This window comes from Columba livia, chromosome 1 (genome assembly GCF_036013475.1).
Source record: "Columba livia isolate bColLiv1 breed racing homer chromosome 1, bColLiv1.pat.W.v2, whole genome shotgun sequence".
NCBI lineage: Eukaryota > Metazoa > Chordata > Aves > Columbiformes > Columbidae > Columba > Columba livia.
The window spans coordinates 30,663,240-30,681,608 of record NC_088602.1 but is presented as its reverse complement, the minus strand read 5'-3'; the positions used below and the strand labels follow the sequence as shown (position 1 = coordinate 30,681,608).

The window sequence follows — 18,369 nt, the reverse complement described above, 5'->3', positions numbered from 1 at the left end:
TTGGGAGTTTCAACAAAATGGATCTTCCCAGAGTGCTGGTGCCACTATCAGATATCTCTTGCTACCACTGTGGTGCGTTTTAGCTTGACACAAGTTCAGAAGTTCAGTGGCAACAATGGGGTCCTCCTTGTTTGTTCTAGGGCTTTCTGGGTTGAGAATAACGCGATTATGGGACTACATCCACTAACCTGCTTACAGGTTATGTAATAAATGTTGAGGAATGTAAGTGTGGATGCTTTCACTTCAAATAGGATTTTTTTCTCAATAGTGTCAAGATGTTAATATTTGTCTTGATACAAAGCATTTTTCACAGAAACACCTCACTGGAACAACCTGGGTTGTGGTGGAGTCCCCATTGCTGGAGGTTTTCAAGACACGACTGGACAGGGTACTAGATAATCTCACATGGGCTCCCTTTTCCACAAAAGGTTGGACCAGACGATATTTTGAGGTTACTTCCAGCCTGGGCTGCTCCATGATTCTGTGAAGGTGTGTCACAGAAGGCCCATTGTAGAATCATTTTGGTTGGAAAAAACCTTTAAGATCAAGTCCAACCATTAATCTAGCACTGTCAAGTGGTTCACTAAACTATGTCTCTGAGAACCTCATCTATGCATCTTTTAAACACCTCCAGGGATGGTGACTCCACCACTTCCCTGGGCAGCCTGTTCCAATGCCTGACAACCCTTTCCTTGAAGAATTTTTTCCTAATAAACAATCTAAACCTCCCCTGGTGCAACTTGAGGCCATTTCCTCTCAGCCTATTGCTTGCTATTTGGAAGAACAGACCAACACCCTCCATGCCACAATCATGGTGGGCTTTGAGGTCAGACTGCTGATGGCAGCATTGGGGTGACACAGCGGACAAGCTGTGTGGGACGGCTGTCCCAACAGGTTGTTGCACCACAAAGACAACACTCCTTGTTTTCTAAGTTCATTTTGAGGTCCCTGTACTGACTTTCCAGAAAAGTTCCCATTCCTCAAATTGGGATAGAACTAGAACCAATAATGATGAGGAGTATTGAGTGAGTCAGTGACTGTGAATGTTATTGGTGAAGGGACTTAACCAATTATAGCAAGAAACACAAAGGTGACAACTTTTTACAGGGAAAGGAAAAAGGAAGGACTTGAGGCTGTATTTAAACATCCCACCTTAAACAATCGCTGACAGCAGCAGTGTAAACTGAGAGTAGTTTCAGAACGCCTTGTAGTAACAAAATTAGGCTACTCCATCTACCGCAGAAGTAGTGAATTTATTTTCCTTGCTGTAGCAGCCCCTGTGAAAATTGAAGTTTGAATATTTAATTTTTTTTTTTAGATAAAGTGAAAGAAAATATTAAATATTTCAATTTTTAAAAAGCCCTGGAGTTTTACCCTATGCCATCACTCACGCTCCATGGCTTTAGCAAAATGAATGTTTGGTACAAGCATTTCAGTAACTATTTATGATGGGCTAGTACTGAACACTTTCTGGTTCCCCTTGTGGGTTAATTTTTATTCAGCACAAACCTCGCTCTATGAATGTAATATTTTGGCTCTGGGAAAATATAGCAGTGCAAGTTCCTGTCCTGTAGAGAACCATACGTGCTTACCTGGACCTTGTGTGACAACGTACTGTGAGGCTATGCAGCTTTTTGAAGCGAAGCACACAAGCATCAGCCAGTTTGGATTCCCAGTGTTCTGGCGTTTGCACTCACTTAGCGCTGAACTGGGAAGTGCCACCTTTAGTCATTTGTGCACCTGCAGGAAATGTGATGAGGCTCTTATACAATGCTTTTGGGTGTGTTTTTATTTTTTAACTGATAGTTGCTTAAATAAGTTTGCGAGTATGTGTATCTGTGTCAATAACCTGATAGAAATTTGGTGAAAGTGTCTGACTGAGACTGGTAGGATAACCATGGCTTTTAATTTAAGATAATTTGATATTAAGCTGGTTTGTCAAAGAAAAGCACCTTGCTGGATTTTGTTGTACAAAAAGTGGAAGCAGTGATGGCAGAGCTCCAGGTGTATCTTCAAGCTACAATTATATGTCAGTAATTACAGAGGAAGGGGTGAAAGCATGTCCGTTTGCAGACAAATGCATATAAAAGTAGCATCAATTTACTAGAACGGTCTTCAGCTGGCCTGGGTGGCTTCTGCCCTCCACCTTGCAAGATTATTTAGGCTACAGTAAAGTGTTGCTGAACCAGGATTGTGATTTTTCGGTGCCCTCTTTGCAGCATGTGCAGCATGCGTATTGCGCAGGCACCCAGGCAGTTATTTGGAAGTAGTGGCCAATATTTTTTCTGCACCTGCCCTTCTGAGGCCCTGAACCAGCAGGGATGCAGCAGGGAGCAGCCTGTGGTGCGTCAGCAGCAGAGTGGGTGACGCTGGTGCATTTCCCGCTCTGCTCTGCACTGGCGTGGCCTCACTGGAGCACTGTGTGCGGTTCTGGGTGCCACTGGGATAAAAAAGATATTAGGCTGCTAGAGTGTCCAGAAGAGGGCTATGAAGTTGGTGAAGGGTTTGGAGGGGAACCCATATGAGGAGCTGCTAAAGTCACTTGGTTTGTTCAGCCTGGAGGAAACTGAGGGGAGACCTCACGGTGGCTACAGCTTCCTCACAAAGGGAGGAGGAGGGGCAGGCACTGATCTCTTCTCTTTAGTGACCAATGACAGAACCCGAGGGAATGGCAGGAAGATGTGCCAGGGGAGGTTCAGGTTGGACATGAGGAAAAGGTTCTTCCCCCAGAGGGTGGTGGAGCACTGGAACAGGCTCCCCAGGGAGGTGTCACAGCCCCAAGCCTGACAGTGTTCAAGAAGAGACTGAACAACACCCTCAGACACATGGTGTGAACTGTGGGGTTGTCCTGTGCAGGGACAGGAGTTGGACTCGATGATCCTTGTGGGTCTCAGGACATTCTGTGATTCATTCTAAGAGAACAGCTGTGCACATAGAAGTGAATGTGGTTGATGGGAGCCCAGACTAGCTATGAGTCTGAGTCATTTTAAAAACCGCCTGGTCAAAACCAGATGATGCATTAAACTGAGTACTTTCACCCAAATCTTGGCAGGTATCTCACTCTGGTATCTCCCTCTAGTATCTCATAACACAATCTCTGCTGGACCAGAAGTATGTTGTACGTGACTTGGTCATGCTTTTACATTCAACAGAACCAGGAGCTTTGCTCACTCCTGTCTAGCTCTATTTTTGATTAAATAGGAATGGGATTTGAAACATTTAGACATTTTTTCCAATGAGGTTGGAATTTGTGATCCCTGACATGATCTACTTCTTCAAATTGTTGCCAAATTTCTCAAGAGTATTCCTTTTTCCTGGGAAGGTGCAAAATTTGCTGATTTCAGTAAAGTTACTGCTATATTTGCCTTTTTACTCTGCCTTGGATTCAGTAAAAATGTGCAAACTGTTCCGCTGCTTGAGATGCTTGGAGTTGATGGCCGTAGTACTCACTTACAGCCCTCAGTGAGCTCTCTTCTGCTCTGACACACAAGAGGACCACCAGAACAGTAAATTCACTAGAGGGGAAGGAAGCTAAAAGGTAAGAACACCATCATTCCATCCTACACAGGCTGAAGTTTACATGGCAGAAGTAGATAGTTTAAAAAGAGAGCTTGCTGGATTTGCAAAAGGTAGATGATTCAGCAAGACACCACCTCATTTGTCTTACATTTTCTTTCTTATTTTAGTCACTTTTCCCTCTTTCATAGTTGGATTTAATCCTGTATTTCTATATTTAAGACTATCAAGGGCTTTATCAATACAGTCCTCTAGTGCCTGTTGGATATCCCGACAGGACAAAGACACCACACTTTTTTTATTCCACCGTTCTTGCACCGTGTTGATGTCCTTTCATAGTATTTGATTATATTTTTGTGCTTTTAAGTAACTTTTTGTCTGCTTCTTCACATACTGGGAAATTCTCTTATGTCCTTCTGATGTCTTTTGGTGACATGTCATTTATTTACCACCTGAACTGTTCAGGAATCTGCTGATACCAGGGAGGAGAGAGTCTGACGTGAAACACCGTCCTGTTCTTCAAGTATTGATTTCAATATGACAATTCAGCAGGGTTTTTGTTATTTTAGGAAGTGAAGTCACTGTATTCTTACAGGTTCTACCGCTGGTGCTCCTAAGACTGTATAACTGATTAAGACCGGAAGTTTAAATAAAGCTATTGCAGTTTATACTATGCTTAGACTAAAAAAAGACTGATCTCTTAGTGCTCGTCTTAGTACTGGGAAGTTTTTCCCTTTACTAAATAATTCCAGACTGGTTTTCACTTCCATGCGTAGTTGAATCTCATGAAAATAGTAGGAGGTTCCACCCTAAGATGAAGTATATGAGGAATGAATAGCTATAGGGCAAAAGAATGATGCTGAGTAATTGCATCTTGCCCTGCTTCTACAGGCTTGTAAACAGGGGTAGTAACTTCTGCTTCTGACTTCGGAGGAGCTTTTCTCCACATTGGGCTGTTCCCACTTTTTACCTATTTTGGTTAGTTTCCACATTTCCAGTGTTCAAATATAGCTTGTATAATCTGAGCTGAGCAAGGCTGATGTGCTTTTGTCTGTCCCTCGAAGTGAAAAGCCAAAGGTATGTCCAACACACAGCCTGGGTGACAGTAACAGCCACCAAAGTGGATCAGAAATCCTGTTTGAGATCACAATGAAGCGTTCATAATTTTGATTTTTGTTTTTCTTAATTTGTTCCCAAATTGTTGGAAAGTGTTACTGAATATTCATAGAGAAACAAGCTGGGAGGTATCCAAGAGGGGCAGGGAGACTCTGCCTCTTATGCCTTCTCTCTGTTTTCTGTAGAACAATTGCCATGTTTTAGCTTTACAAGGTTTATTTTTATTGATTTTCAACAATAAACAGTGGGAGTATCTACAATAAAAGATTTACAGTGCATCACGAGGAAATACAACTCCCTACCAAATATTATATTGATCTATTCCCAGATGCTACTGAAACAGCGTACAAAAGCCCAAATCAAGTCCAGTGATGGAGAACTTCCTCTCTCCAGTGACAGATGTGTATGACTCTTACGTCTTCAGAAAACAATAAAAGGGAAGGGAGTGACTCTGCTTCTTTGACCATATCTTCATCAGCCCAGTTAAATCTGTCAACTCAGTGTAATCCACATAAATAAAGAATTTGGGAACCAAGGGTACTGTTAGTGTGTCTGAAGACTCCCATTCTTTGAAGCTGCCTCTCCTGCTGCAGTCAGGCCATAATTAGTCACAGAAGGCCTTGTTGTGATGAGTAAATGGATGGACCAACAGCAATTTGAATAGTCTGGAACTGGCTGAAGATATGCCTGGAGCCCGGAATATTCTCAAATGGGTGGGTGGGATGTGAATCACCAGCCATCACATAAAATACAAATAAATCTGACTTCTATTTAAAAAAAAAAAAAAAAAGGAATGTCGGTTTTCTAGACCACGGTGTAGTTTCTGCTGAAATAACCCCCTGAAGTGTGATCTGATGTGTAAATTTTTCCAAGAATCCTTCCTCCAGTTCTGGTCAGTTTCCATTCTAACGCAATGGTTCAATAATTGGTGACTTCTTTCTGGTCAGAAGGATGATGGATGTAGCCCTAAAGGTTAGAAACAGTGATGTGAACAAGTCTACTTAAGAGAATGAATTTAGGGCTTTGCTTTCTAAGCAAGTTTCTGCTACAGCATTCAGCTGAGTGCTTGCTGAAACTGTGATGAATTAAAAGTTGCAACATTGTTCCATCCTGATTCTCCATTGGGGATAAAAAAGGCAGTAGATTGGAAACATAAAGTCTGGGGTTTTACTAGTAATTTGGAGTCAGGATCTCAACTTCCTTTGATTTTCAAAGGCAGTTTGTAGCTTTCATTGAGGGCCTTCTGAAAAGACTGGTCTACGGTTTTGGTTTTTGTTCCCCAGTGATAACTAAACTGAGTAATAAAATAATTGCTGACATACCATTTTATTGACAACGTTGTATTCAACAACAAACAGAAAGCATGCTGATTCTCCTGTCCTTTAATCTTTGCACCTTTTTACTAGCTCACTGGTTGGACTGGTCACTGGTGGAAAAGGTTACATGATAAGGGCAGGCAGGGATCCCAGGAGAAAGCAAACTCACTTATTTCCCATTACAGAGAGGGAGTTAAGGGATAAAATTCAGCTGGAAAGAGCTGCCACCTTTGTGTGAGCAAAGAGACACAATTTATTGTATTGAAGGGAGGACAGTTAACAGAGCTGTCAGAAATGTCAACGCCACTGGACAAGGAAAAGCAGAATATCTTATGGGGTGAATGAATGGGTGGGCAATAGCTGCTAAAGGAACGTGAAAACAACACAGAATGAGTGACTTGTGTTCATGATACTACAGGGCTGTTTTATTTTTTCCAATGTATTGGGTAAGTGTATCTGCAGAACATCTTACACCAATGTTTTGCACACTGAAGAACGAAATTTCTCTCTTGGAGGTCAGTTCTGCACCTGTGCTATGAAGTGAAACACTGTAGGATCTGGCCATAAGGTGGGTTAAACACGTTGGTACCTCACATCTGGAAACAGAAGCTAGGCTTCTGGTGGCCAACGAGACAAACTCTGAAAACCAGAAAATCAGCACTGCTTTGGCAGTGCTGGGCTTATAAGCCTTCTGGATAATTACTGGATATGTACTGTTGGTGGCCTTTGTTTCAGTTCCAGTTGCGTTATGGTGAGCAGTAACCCTGTTATTAATAAGTTCCTAATTTTCCATAAACTGGAAATGTGTCTTCTGAAACACATTTTATATTTTGTTTTCCAAATTTGCAAATTGATCCTTAGGCCACACAATTTTCCTTTGCTACCTATTATTGTTCAAAACACTGTCTTCTGAAGATGGCATAGTAATCTGTGGATCCCTGGAATACACTAAATGGCTTAATGGTTAATATGCCCATGATGAGTATGCAAATGAAGAACTGTAACTCCTTGGTACCTGATGTAACAGAGATTCTTCTCCCAGCTTTGGTTGGGCTAATGCTGTTTTCTGCTGTTATTCAATAAGAGTTTTCTTTGACAATTGAAGTGTCATAGTGCGATCCATAAGCAGTCCCAAGATCTCTACAGATACACGTGGAAATGGATGGGCAAAAGATCATATTTTTGCTAGACTCATCTTTCATTTCAGATATTCTCTACAGAACCTTGGCTGGAAAATGCACTAACCAGCCGCTCTGTTGGTTATAGCTTCCCCTACAAGCTGTGCTGTGGCAGTCTCTTGTGCTTAGCTATTGAAAACCCAACACATGCTCTCACTGAACCCCTGAGGTAGGCTTGGAGATTCAACAGAAAAGCTGAGTATCACATGAAATTGTACCAGACTAAAGGAACATCAGTCTGCTATGGTTTTCATCACCTATGTTCTTTGGAGGCATCTATGCTGACTTCTTGTCTACTTTCAGTGCCAAGATACAGCCATGAGTGGAGGATCTAATGACAGTTCACAGGAGTTCACATCTGAAGCATCCAGGACATGAAGATGTGGATTTCTGTTCATCTGAAATAAGTGGTGACAAGCACACAGACCCTTTACTGGAGGTGAGGACTTCTGATGCAAATACCACACAGTGCCTTCAGGCTGGGTGGATAACAACATGGAAAGAACTATTCTGAAAACTCTGAGCAGAGCATTGTAACCTGGTGATGAAAGACTGCTAGCTGACAACATGACTCTCTATCTGATCTTTCAGATGTGTGTTTTCATGTCTCTTGAGATACGGGACAGGCAAAGTGAACACTGTACTGGAATTGAGTCATTACCACCTTTCCCCCCTCTCTTAAAAGATAAAGTGGAATTTCTTTTCCATAGGAAAATAAGTGATGTTACTAATGATTAAAATGCCCTGGGACAAAACAAAGTCAATGGGTGACTAAAATAAAATACACAAGCCTGTCTCTGCAGCAGCTGGTAGGCACTGACCTGTTAGAAACTCACTTCAGTGGTTGAAAGGAAAAGATGGAACATCCAGATTAAATGGTCAGACACTGCCACATTGATGAAAGAAGCAGGTGAACTGCTACACACAAGGGTTTGTTCTTTTTTTCCTAAGTTTTGGGCTGCTTTGCTGAAGGGCACATAGGTCTATATGGTTGGAAACCCTATGCTCCATAACACCTGTGCTTGTGAACTGGGGTTTTCTCTCTTGTGGACCTGAGAGGAGCGTGCACAACCTTGTCTATACGAACAGATTGCAAAGCATTGAATAGCTGCTCGTACTTCAGAAAATCCAAAAAGAAGTTGTCTATAAAGATATCTGTCTCTGGAAAAGTTGTTATTGCTATAAATGGTCTCTGCTGCATCATACGTAAATTCCTCCCTAGACATCCGTGACAATTCCTACCATTTTAAATTAGTACTTACAAATACGAATTAATAATACCCTATTTAGCTTGTACAGCTTTGTGGTCTAGGACCCTCATTTTGGGAAGACAACTCTTTCTGCAGCAGAGACAAAACTTTGTCTTCTTTTTGCTCCAAGTGTCAATTTTGCTGTAATTGGAGACAGCTTTCCTTCCAGAGAAGGCTGTCCTGAGACAACGTTCCAGTCTGATGGCATTTAGTAATGCTTTTGGTATTTGGTAAAAGTGTCCTGCCAATTGGATCTTTGAAGGCTTTGTACTCATTGGATGCAGGTAATGAGTCAGGAGCTGCCTTGTAGAGGGAGAAACAGAGAACGAAATGTGGACACGGATGCTACTTGGACAGTTGGTGACATAGCAGCAATAGGCTTTCTTCAAAGGCTGAAGTTGAGGGTCTAGATGGTACCTCAAGGACCCTTGGCCTTTAAGAGATGTTAATGAGAATATAGAGATGCTGAAAAATGCAGAAAGTTCCATCTCTATAAGCTGCCCTGTGTGAACCACACCTGACCTCTCCACCTAGCATAGAATGTCCAGCTAAAGAGAACCTTACAGAAGAACCTTTCAGTCCTCTTCTGGGTCTGACTGAGCACAGGAATATTTTCTGTGGAACTAATGCCATAGGATGATGTAAATTTATAGAAAATGATCTCTCAGTAGCAGCAGAATAGAGAACAGTTGAATCAACACTGAAGGCTGGACATCCGCGGAGGTGTATGAGGGGTGATTCTGAGCCTGACTCGACAGAGAAGTGCAGGATTGCTGTCTGCTTTCAGCTGAAGGATTCAAAGGTGATTAGACCTTATCAAAATTAATTTTGGTGTCATTGTTACTCATAATTTCTGCTCTAGCATCAAGGCTGCTGAGGGATTCAAGAACTGCAGACCACACACCATGAAATATCTGAGGTAATTACAACTCTGCATCATTGGACAGTCTGCTGTTCCCAGGTTTGAGCTATGCTTAACTTCAGAAGAATTTATGTAGGAGAAAATCAGGATCTGTTTTGCAAATGTTCTGTTCCTTGTCACTCTCTAATCAAGGTCTAGCCATGTTAGGAGACTTGCTGACAGCCTAGAGCAAGAAGTGGGAACAGCAAAAGAGTTCTGGTCTTTCTCAGTGTTTCTGCTCAGGCAAACTAGAACCAGAGGCCAGGTGCCTGTATCATCCGTGACATCTTGAGGCAAGATGTTTTACTTGCTCAGCCTTCTTACAAAATTCATGTGATGCTCATTAAGCCAAGTAAAATGCATTTTATGCAGGTAGCCTTTAATAAACACCACTGCATTACACAGCAAGTGAATGCTAGAGAGGTTGTGCTCATTCATAGGGTATGCACCAACACAGAATTCTCTCCCTAGGCTAAAGCTGTTTCTCCAACAGAAAAACGACAGAAACACTACAATTTCTAAAACTAAACCTAATTTTAACAGCTATTTAAATGTTAATATAAGTATAAATTAGTGAATAATGAAAGACTACCCGGTATATCATTGGCTAATGAAAAACTCTGCTGGTAGCCACCAGGCTAGAACAAGAGTTCGGCAGGACCAATGCTGCTCTTGCACAATGACACGTGGTTATTGCTGCCACAGGTGCTGCTGAACAACGTCCTCCCCTACGAGAATACCAGATGCAGGGGCAACAATGGCACGTGGTGCCTGTGTACAAATGCACAAACACACACACACAGAAGAATTCCAAGTATTCTTAAAATGTATTTGAATCCAGGAAGGTTTTTTTGTTTTGTCTATGTAGTACCAAGGGGAGGATGAAAGAAATTGGCAAAAGAAAAGAAGCTCCATATAAATTATTTGGCTTTAATATAGAGGGTGACAGAGAAATTCCTATCCTGAGGACATGCTTTATGGGGAATCAGAGTAGTTTCACCAGGCCTAGATGTCTCAAAGGAAGAGCCTGTTGGCAGCCTGAGAAACTCAAACACTACAAATCACCAGGACCAGATGCTATTTTTAAAGGAACTCTGAAATAAATGTGAAAAAATAAAGATACAGTTAAGAATTTGTCAATTACCACTAAAAATATCCACTGCTCTGGACAACCGCTCATAACTAAAGAGAAAAAGGTGCAGTTTTAGAGGTAACTGCCTGAGGATACTTTCATAGCATAACATAGTGCCTTTCTCAGGCTACTTACTTTATGTCTGAATAAGCATAAAATAATGGGATCTCAATATCACGCTCTGCAAGTAACCATTATGTCCTAAGCTACTAGAACTGCTTCAACAAAATAAAAGTTACAAATACTGCAAGAGCCTTGAAGAAGTCCTAAAGTTTAATCCTAATTTGGAAATGAAGTAACCATTCCTCAGATGAGGAAAAGAGTAATTTTTCTCATGTGGTTAAGTTATTTAAATCTTCTTCCACTCAGAACAGGCTCTTATTAATTCCACTGACTTGGAAGGGAGATTGTAAACCTTCCTGAAAAATAAACCAACCCCCACAAACAGACAAAAACCACCACAAACAAACACCCCTCCTCAACCCTAAAACAAAACAAAAAAAATAAAGGCAAAAAGAGTGAAGGAAGGAAGATGTGAATCCCTTTTGCTGGTTGTTGAACAGCCATGAACTTCTTTAACTCTGCTAGTTCCTCCCTGCTTTCCTTTTTCAGCAGCTTTAGAGAAAATAGGAGCATAAAGCAGTTTAAAGTCACCTTTACTGGCACTCTCTTTAGCAATAAAAACCAGAATTTTGGCATAATAGAGGTCTGTAATGCAATTCACAAATATTCAGTTATCTTGGTGTTCATCTACTGGAAACATAAGGTATTCCTTTAGTGAGCTTTAACAGGTACTTGCATTTATTTTATGCTCATTTTACTGTTACTTCAGGAAACATCTTAGGAAAAGAACTTGCAAGGAACCGCACAGTTAGTCCAATAAAAGCAAATTCCACTACCCTTTGAAATCCTACCTGCAGCTTGCTTTCATCTGCTAACAGTAATAGTTATCACTGCCAACAACCTTTGAACAAAACCGTTCTGTGATTTCTATTCTGTTTTGCACATATCCTTGATTTAACAAGAAAGATGGGGAACATCTGTGGGCAGCTTCCACTGGGCACTTTTTCAGAAGCAGGAGATGTGAACTTGAATCCCCTTGGGCTTCTGAAGAACATGCAACTCAGGTTTTCTGTTTCTTGGGAGAGTTCCCTCACCTTGACACTGCTTCAGCCAGTTTTTTAACTTCTTCTGATGGAATTTTGTAGGTTATAATTTTTAAGCAGCTTTTTGGTCTGTCCCTGCCTTTCCCATTCTCACTCTTTAACCACAGTATGTATTCTTACCCTCTGCTGTTTTTGCCAAATGTTATACAATATCTGATGACAATCAGTCTTTTAATGTGTACAGAAGGGGAAGGGGAGAAAGAAAGAGGTCTCAAGCACTTTGGCTTTCTCAGCATCCTGCTACTCTTCTGTTCTGTGTTGTGGCAGAAGGCTAATTCTCACATAAATTCCTCTGCTACTGTTGAAGCTGTGGAGTTTTAGGCACAAATCTAATTCTTCAGAAGAACGTGAGCTTTGATAACCTAGGCCATACCTGGTGCAGAGAGATCACGTCTGTATTGTTTATCTCAGAGCAGAAAATCCTGTGCCTCCGAAGCAGAGTTCTTCCTGGAATGTTTCCTTGGGTCACCTATTTCAACCCTTTAAGCACAGATGCATTATCAGATTCTAGAAAATAAGTGCTTGCATACATTCATGCAGTATCTACAGCACTCCATCACCACATGGATATACAGGACTATCACAAGGCAGATTTTAGGTTCCCTTCACAAACACTTAAAAAAAAAAGTAAAAACACCTAAGAAGTGTCCTTCAATTTTCCAATACTTTAGACACCTATTTCTTTTGAAGAACAAGGTTTTTGGTGTCTTAACACAGACTGGAAGTAAGCAGCCAGCTGCACTGGTAGCAATTTAAGCCACTTACAAAAGAAGAGATTAAAGCAAAGCAAACAAATTAAAAATACAGAAGCTTCTTGGTAAAACTGTACTTTGTTAAATAGCAGAAGCTCTCAGAGACATGCGTGAGAGTCCCACTCATTAAATAAGGCTGGAGCCTATGTCTGCCTAGCTCCCTGCTAACTTACAACTTTTATGTTTTAAAATCTATTACTTGCGTTATTGACAGAAGTTTATCTAAATACTTTGCATTAGCCAGAATGCAAATGTGACATTACAGTATGCTAGTCTTAAGTTTGATCACAAGGACAAACTACTGTTCTACACTTTCGTTGCAGCTCTTTAAAATAAGCTTCTATAAAGACATTAAGAAACTGAATGCAGAAACTCTATTTAATCAAGCTTTGACATTTATCTCCTACACAAGAGAGATAAAACTTGATTCAAAGCTAATTTTTACAAACACAGTTTGTTTTCCCCTGTTTGTGATATGGGAATGAAAAAAGAGCTTTTTGAGTGTAATGAATTGCTGAATTCAAGCACAATTCACTTCTGGAACCTCCACAACAATACAGCCAACAGGGGGCTGTCTGGCTACACGATGTTATCAAATCTGCAGTGAAATCCTTTTTTTGACTATACAACCTACCCTCACCCATGCATGCTTCCTAAAACTAGTTGTCACACAGGTCTTTTAATCAATTTCATATCTCCAAAACAGTAGAGCTCTTTTTCTGCTACTCTTCATCTGATACTACTTGAAATCCCTTATTTTTGTTTCTGAAGATGAATAATACAGTTTATATGTTTATTGATATGTCTGAAAATAACAGATACTGCTTATTGGAAAAGAGGGGGACTTTCACATTGTTTTGATGACAGGAAAGGTGTGTCACATCTGCTTCCACATGTATCTGTATGAGCATTTTGGTGTTAGTTTCATATGTAGACACCAATCTTCTCTAAAGAGGTAGACCAAGATGTTGTTAGGGCTTTGATACTGATTTGAAGAGCAGATAGGCAAAGTCTGTCTATAGGAGTATCAAGAAAGGAAGAATATGGCCTAGAATATTCCTTACACTGGATTAAGCAATGGAAATGAACTTTAATACTGGACTGCCATTCTTGAGAGTAGAGGGAACATTTCCTGGGCGCCAGCACTGTTGCTCACACAGCAAACACATTTGGTTGGCTGATCTCATCAAAACTAACCCAAAGTCATTGAGTGAAACCACCATGGAAATATCAGAGCCAGACTAATGATGAAGGAAACAGGAAAACTGTGTCAGTTCCAAACTTGCCTGGCTCAAGAATCACAGGACTGTAGAACCACAGTCATATATTGTTGTTGACTATTCTAGCTGGTCCAATAATATAATGCCTCGAGTTTATCTTTTGCCTTTATTTCAATAAAATATTAAAAATGTATACATTTGAGACTTCATATGCTATAATTTTTGCCTTATATAGTTCAAATTATAAAATACTCAAAACAAAAGTATTATAAAAGAGATTCCAAATTTTTTTACTTTTAAAACCACTTAAAAGTGTAAAAGCTGCTGACAAAAGGTTCCTTTATAGGTAATAAAGCCACATGTTTGCCCCGCAAAAACCATAGGGAAATGTGAAGTTTTCTATTGATGGCTGTTCCTACGGCTATAAACAGCAGAAGAAAACATTATGGATACATTATTCCTATCTCTTCACAGAAGGTAAGTAAGTCAGCCTGTAGCTACTCAGCGCTGTATATTTAAAGATTCAAGCTAGATAAATGCTGTTAGAATTAATTTGTTAATTTCAGAAATTTTGTACATAGGGTTCAAATTTTACATTAAGACAGAGAAGCAGTATTAGATAAACTTCATCTGATTTATTAACATAGAGCTATTAAAAGGGATTCGAATTTGGAAAAAACACTGGGTTGTTGCACCTGAGAGCCATTAAATAACTTCCAACAGAAATAAATGGTTAATTCTGGGTGAAAAAGTAATATTCCAGTGAATTAGCCCCCTCATGGAAAGTTGAACAATGCCACTCATGCCATTGCATTTTCTCAGACACCTCTTGTTTCTGTTTATAGTTAATCATTTTGTTCTGATGCACACTTATAACCACCACCTTCAAAAGCAGATTTACATATACGTCAGATGTAAGTTTTCCTTCAAATGCATTTTAAGCTTTTTTTTTTTTTTTTTTAATAAAGGATTGCTGCTCTGCTTCAAGTGAAACTGTGGTAAAATAGTAGATCACCACTTCGGATATATTTCTGTCAATCATTTCTCATGACTTCTATGACAGGAGGTGGTGATAAAGAACATAATGAGAGTCTAAACGTTTCAATCATTACTGCTAGTATTGCTACCTGATTAGGAGAGACTTCCCCCAACACTTAACAAGATACCATGATTAAGGAAAAAGCTGAAACATTTTCAGATCTCTATATCTGAATATCAAGCACAGAACCATTCTCACTCAGTAAAGTGTGCCACTTGCAGTACTAAGAAAACTGCTTTTGTAATTAGAAGAACAATGGCCTGTAGAAGTCCTGAATACATAGGTGTAAGTCACTTTACATTTTTAAAGATGCACTGTTTACACTTGTGCATAAGAAATTAAGTGTTACAATTTAACTAGGTCATTCCTTCTGCAACATAGACCTGCACAGGTAAATTTATTGTAAAATACGTTGAAGTTCAAACATGAGCACTACCTTCAGCGTATAAAATATTTTGCAGAATATTGAAGGTTTTACTCATGAAACCACATTCCAAAAATGAGACAAGTGTTTAATTATAATAGCTATAGGTGAAAAAAACGAATCAGTGACAAGACAGGACACAAATCAGTATTTTGGAGTTCACAGAACTAGATGACTAGACCATGAATCAACAACATGGAAACTCAGTTTCTCAGCTTGAGCTGATAACAAGGAAAGTTAATTGCAGATCTGGTCTTTAAAAGATGCACAATACTCACCTCTTCCTCTGTGACCAGAGTTAATAAGTAACATAGAAAATTCCATGAGGAAATGCATCACTGTAGTATAGATACTAAACAAAGGGTTTTTTTATTTTTTGCATTTTGCATTTTGTTGCATTGCTTACAGAATTTCCTACCAATTTCTGTACCACATATAGCAGCATCAGGCTTCTTGCTTGCAGAGCCCACAAACATCTTTCCTGGCTCAGCACCACACCAGGCCAATCCCATCTTTAGATTCAATATTCTGTATGATCTCGAAGATTGCTTCATAGCACACTAACACCAGGGGGCAAATGAAGATTGCAGAATCTTAAAGCAGGAGTTACCTAACTTGTCAGTGTTTCATTTTGTGATCTTCATGTTCTTTTTACAGTTAAGTTATTAGATTGTGTTTTGGTTTATTTTCCCCAAAGAGCATTCCCCACTTTGAGTTCCAATTCCCATATTAGTTGAAACATTTCATTTACTTCCATAAAGATGATGAGAGAATGACAAAGCATCTTTCACATGAGAAAAGGCTGAGAAAGCTGGTCCTCCAGCCTGGAGACGAAAAGGCTTGTGTGTGGATATCTTACTGAAGTTTATAAATTTCTGCTGCTGGGGTAAGGGAGAGCAAAGAAGACATAGCCAGGCTCTTAGTGTTGTCCAGCGACAGGATAGGAGGCGACAGGCACAAAATGAAATGCAGGAAATTCTACCTGAACAGGACAGGTTGCAGGGTCTCCATCCTTGATATTCGATACCCAGCTGGAAACAGCCCTAAAAAACCTGCTCTGCCTGTCCCTGCCTGGACTACATCTCCAGAGGTACTTTTGAGCCTCAACTACTCTTGTCATTTTCAGATTCCTTTTTAGGACCAAAATTCATGAAGTAGCTGAGAACACTAATAAGGTTGCCCTTTTCTGTGTGGAACGAGATGAGGAGGACAAAATCAACAGTGATTTAATAGACGACAGCTAAAGCTACTAAACAGTCTGCATTCTCTTCTGGATCTGAAATCCAGAGCATTTTAGTGAATGTTTGGAATGATCTGAGGTGTGCAAGCCCCTTTCCTCAGGCCTGACTCACATTCTCTTTGCTTCAGGCCAGATCCCTTCTGTTAGGCTGCTGCTTCTTCCAATTCAAAGGAAAAAACAAACAAACCAACAACTTTGCCCAACCTGTCCCAATCTTTTCAATATTCCAGTTTGTCATATCGGTCTTTCCTATACCAGTTCTCAGCTCCAGTCTAACCGTTCAACATTAGATTTTTCAACATAGTCCTCTCACTAGTTGTCTTCACTCCTATATAGCTGCTAGTCTACTTTCAAGCAGGTCTATCTTTTCTTTCCCTTCTACATGAACCAGCCTTATTTTTCCCATACAGTGGCTAAGCTTGGCAGAAAATAAGCACCTGAAATGAAAACAGCAAGCCTTCCTTTCTTACATTCAGGCACAATCCTTAGGACCCCAGAGCTGCAATGCAGAGGAAGTTGCTACGGCATTCCCCATGCAGGTAAACCTCTGGAAAATACAATTGCTAATATTATTTAAAGCAACTGTGAACCATGTAAGAAATATGTTCTTTTCAAAGGTTTAGGAACTGAATAATTTGAATGGGCCCTCATAAACACTTGAAGTCGTTTTCTTAATCCAGACTTGAACTTTGGTTCCTTAGTTGAACTCTGATTCTGCAAACCCTCAAATTGTATTTTCATCATCTCACTAAACTGTTATAAGCTGCTAGGGCCACCAAACAAGACAGTGTGACCTTTCTCCTTCTGCTTTGTCCCACTCCCTGTCATCCCCTGCCCTGTGTCAGTTACAGGGGTTTGCAGATTGAATCAGAGGGAAGGAGCCCATTTCACCATTCACAAGAAGGTCTGCATTGGCACAATGAAGTAGACAGGAACAAATTATTTGGCCACTGGACTTTAACAAAGCCGTGCAAACAGACTTACTTGTTGCATACTTTTAAATCTTTCTGACCCGGTCTTTAGATTCACATCTACTCCTGGAAGCCCTGGAAAAAAACCTAGTGACTTTATAATACTGGATCTACAAGAGTAACAGGATGAACACCTCAGTTGTACTTGGCTACCAAAATCAGTAACCTTTAGAAGGAGGAGAATAGTGGAAGAATAATGTCTTTTTCTTTTAAGACCCAGAGAGTCTGGTCTTTCCAAACATATTTTAAGTTTTCAAATGGCTGAAATGTACATGCAGGTCTTTAGTATTAAGCAGTTACAGGTAAGCAAATATAACATAGTGCTACTCAAAGAAGCTTCAGGGAAAAGGGAATCCAACTTTGAGCCAGATAGCATATTTTTTCTGAGTAGTCGACTTCCTTTTGGCCACATATCTTAAGACACCTGTTGCAGGTATATGTATACACAGAAGCATCTACTTTATGAAAAGTTGTTGGCTAAAACCACATGGCTTTACTGCTGGGCAGTGCTCAGGTCTCAACTAAATTGGAAATTTTAGCTATTTGTAGTTTCACCAGTTCAAATCCATAGCAGGGGCAGAGAAGAAAAGTGTGATTTTTACCAGCGCATACACCAGGCTGAAGTTCTATATGGTAAAATAATGCAGATTTATGAGTTATAACAACTTGGATTCATATTCATCTAGTCATGTTTGTACCTGTACAACTGCTCTAGTAGCACACCCGTGAAGCCTGAAGTCAAACCAAATCCCCAGTGCAGATAAGCTTTTTTTCTCTTTTAAAACATCTGTGTGATGTATAAACTTGAAGCTGTGAGTACTTACTTGGAGAAGGCATGTGTATTTTAATGGTAAAATAAAACAAGGCTGATAAAATGACATTAGCAAGTGATACTGAGTCACGATAGTGAACAAAATAAAATCTTAAAAGGAAACACACTTTCAGATCTTGACTGTATCTAAAATTAGTGACATTTACATAACCATTAGTCTACATTTGACTCACCACACAGTTCTTGCATGCAGTTTTTAAAAGGAAAGGACCCGAGTAATTTCCATTCTCATCGCAGTGATTTCAATCATCTCAATGAAAGATTTCCCAGCAAGAGAAACATCTTAGTGGAAGAGGAGAAAAAAAAAAATAAGTTC

At 40.0% G+C, this 18,369-nt stretch overlaps 1 long non-coding RNA gene across 27 annotated transcripts in view; it reads right to left on the bottom strand.

Moving 5' to 3' along the window:
* The window catches only part of LOC102090642 (uncharacterized), a 105,034-nt gene that overhangs the window by 12,438 nt on the left and 74,227 nt on the right, over positions 1–18,369 (bottom strand). For 15 of the 27 annotated variants that reach the window (XR_010470522.1, XR_010470537.1, XR_010470535.1 and 12 more), the window contains 3 exons: positions 6,964–18,335; positions 1,593–5,598; positions 1,153–1,277 (listed from right to left, as the gene is read on the bottom strand). This is a non-coding gene — a long non-coding RNA (uncharacterized LOC102090642). Of the gene's footprint in view, positions 1–1,152; positions 1,278–1,592; positions 6,059–6,963; positions 18,336–18,369 lie in introns of all 27 variants that reach the window. The other 12 variants (XR_010470524.1, XR_010470519.1, XR_010470509.1 and 9 more) reach the window with 12 other exon arrangements.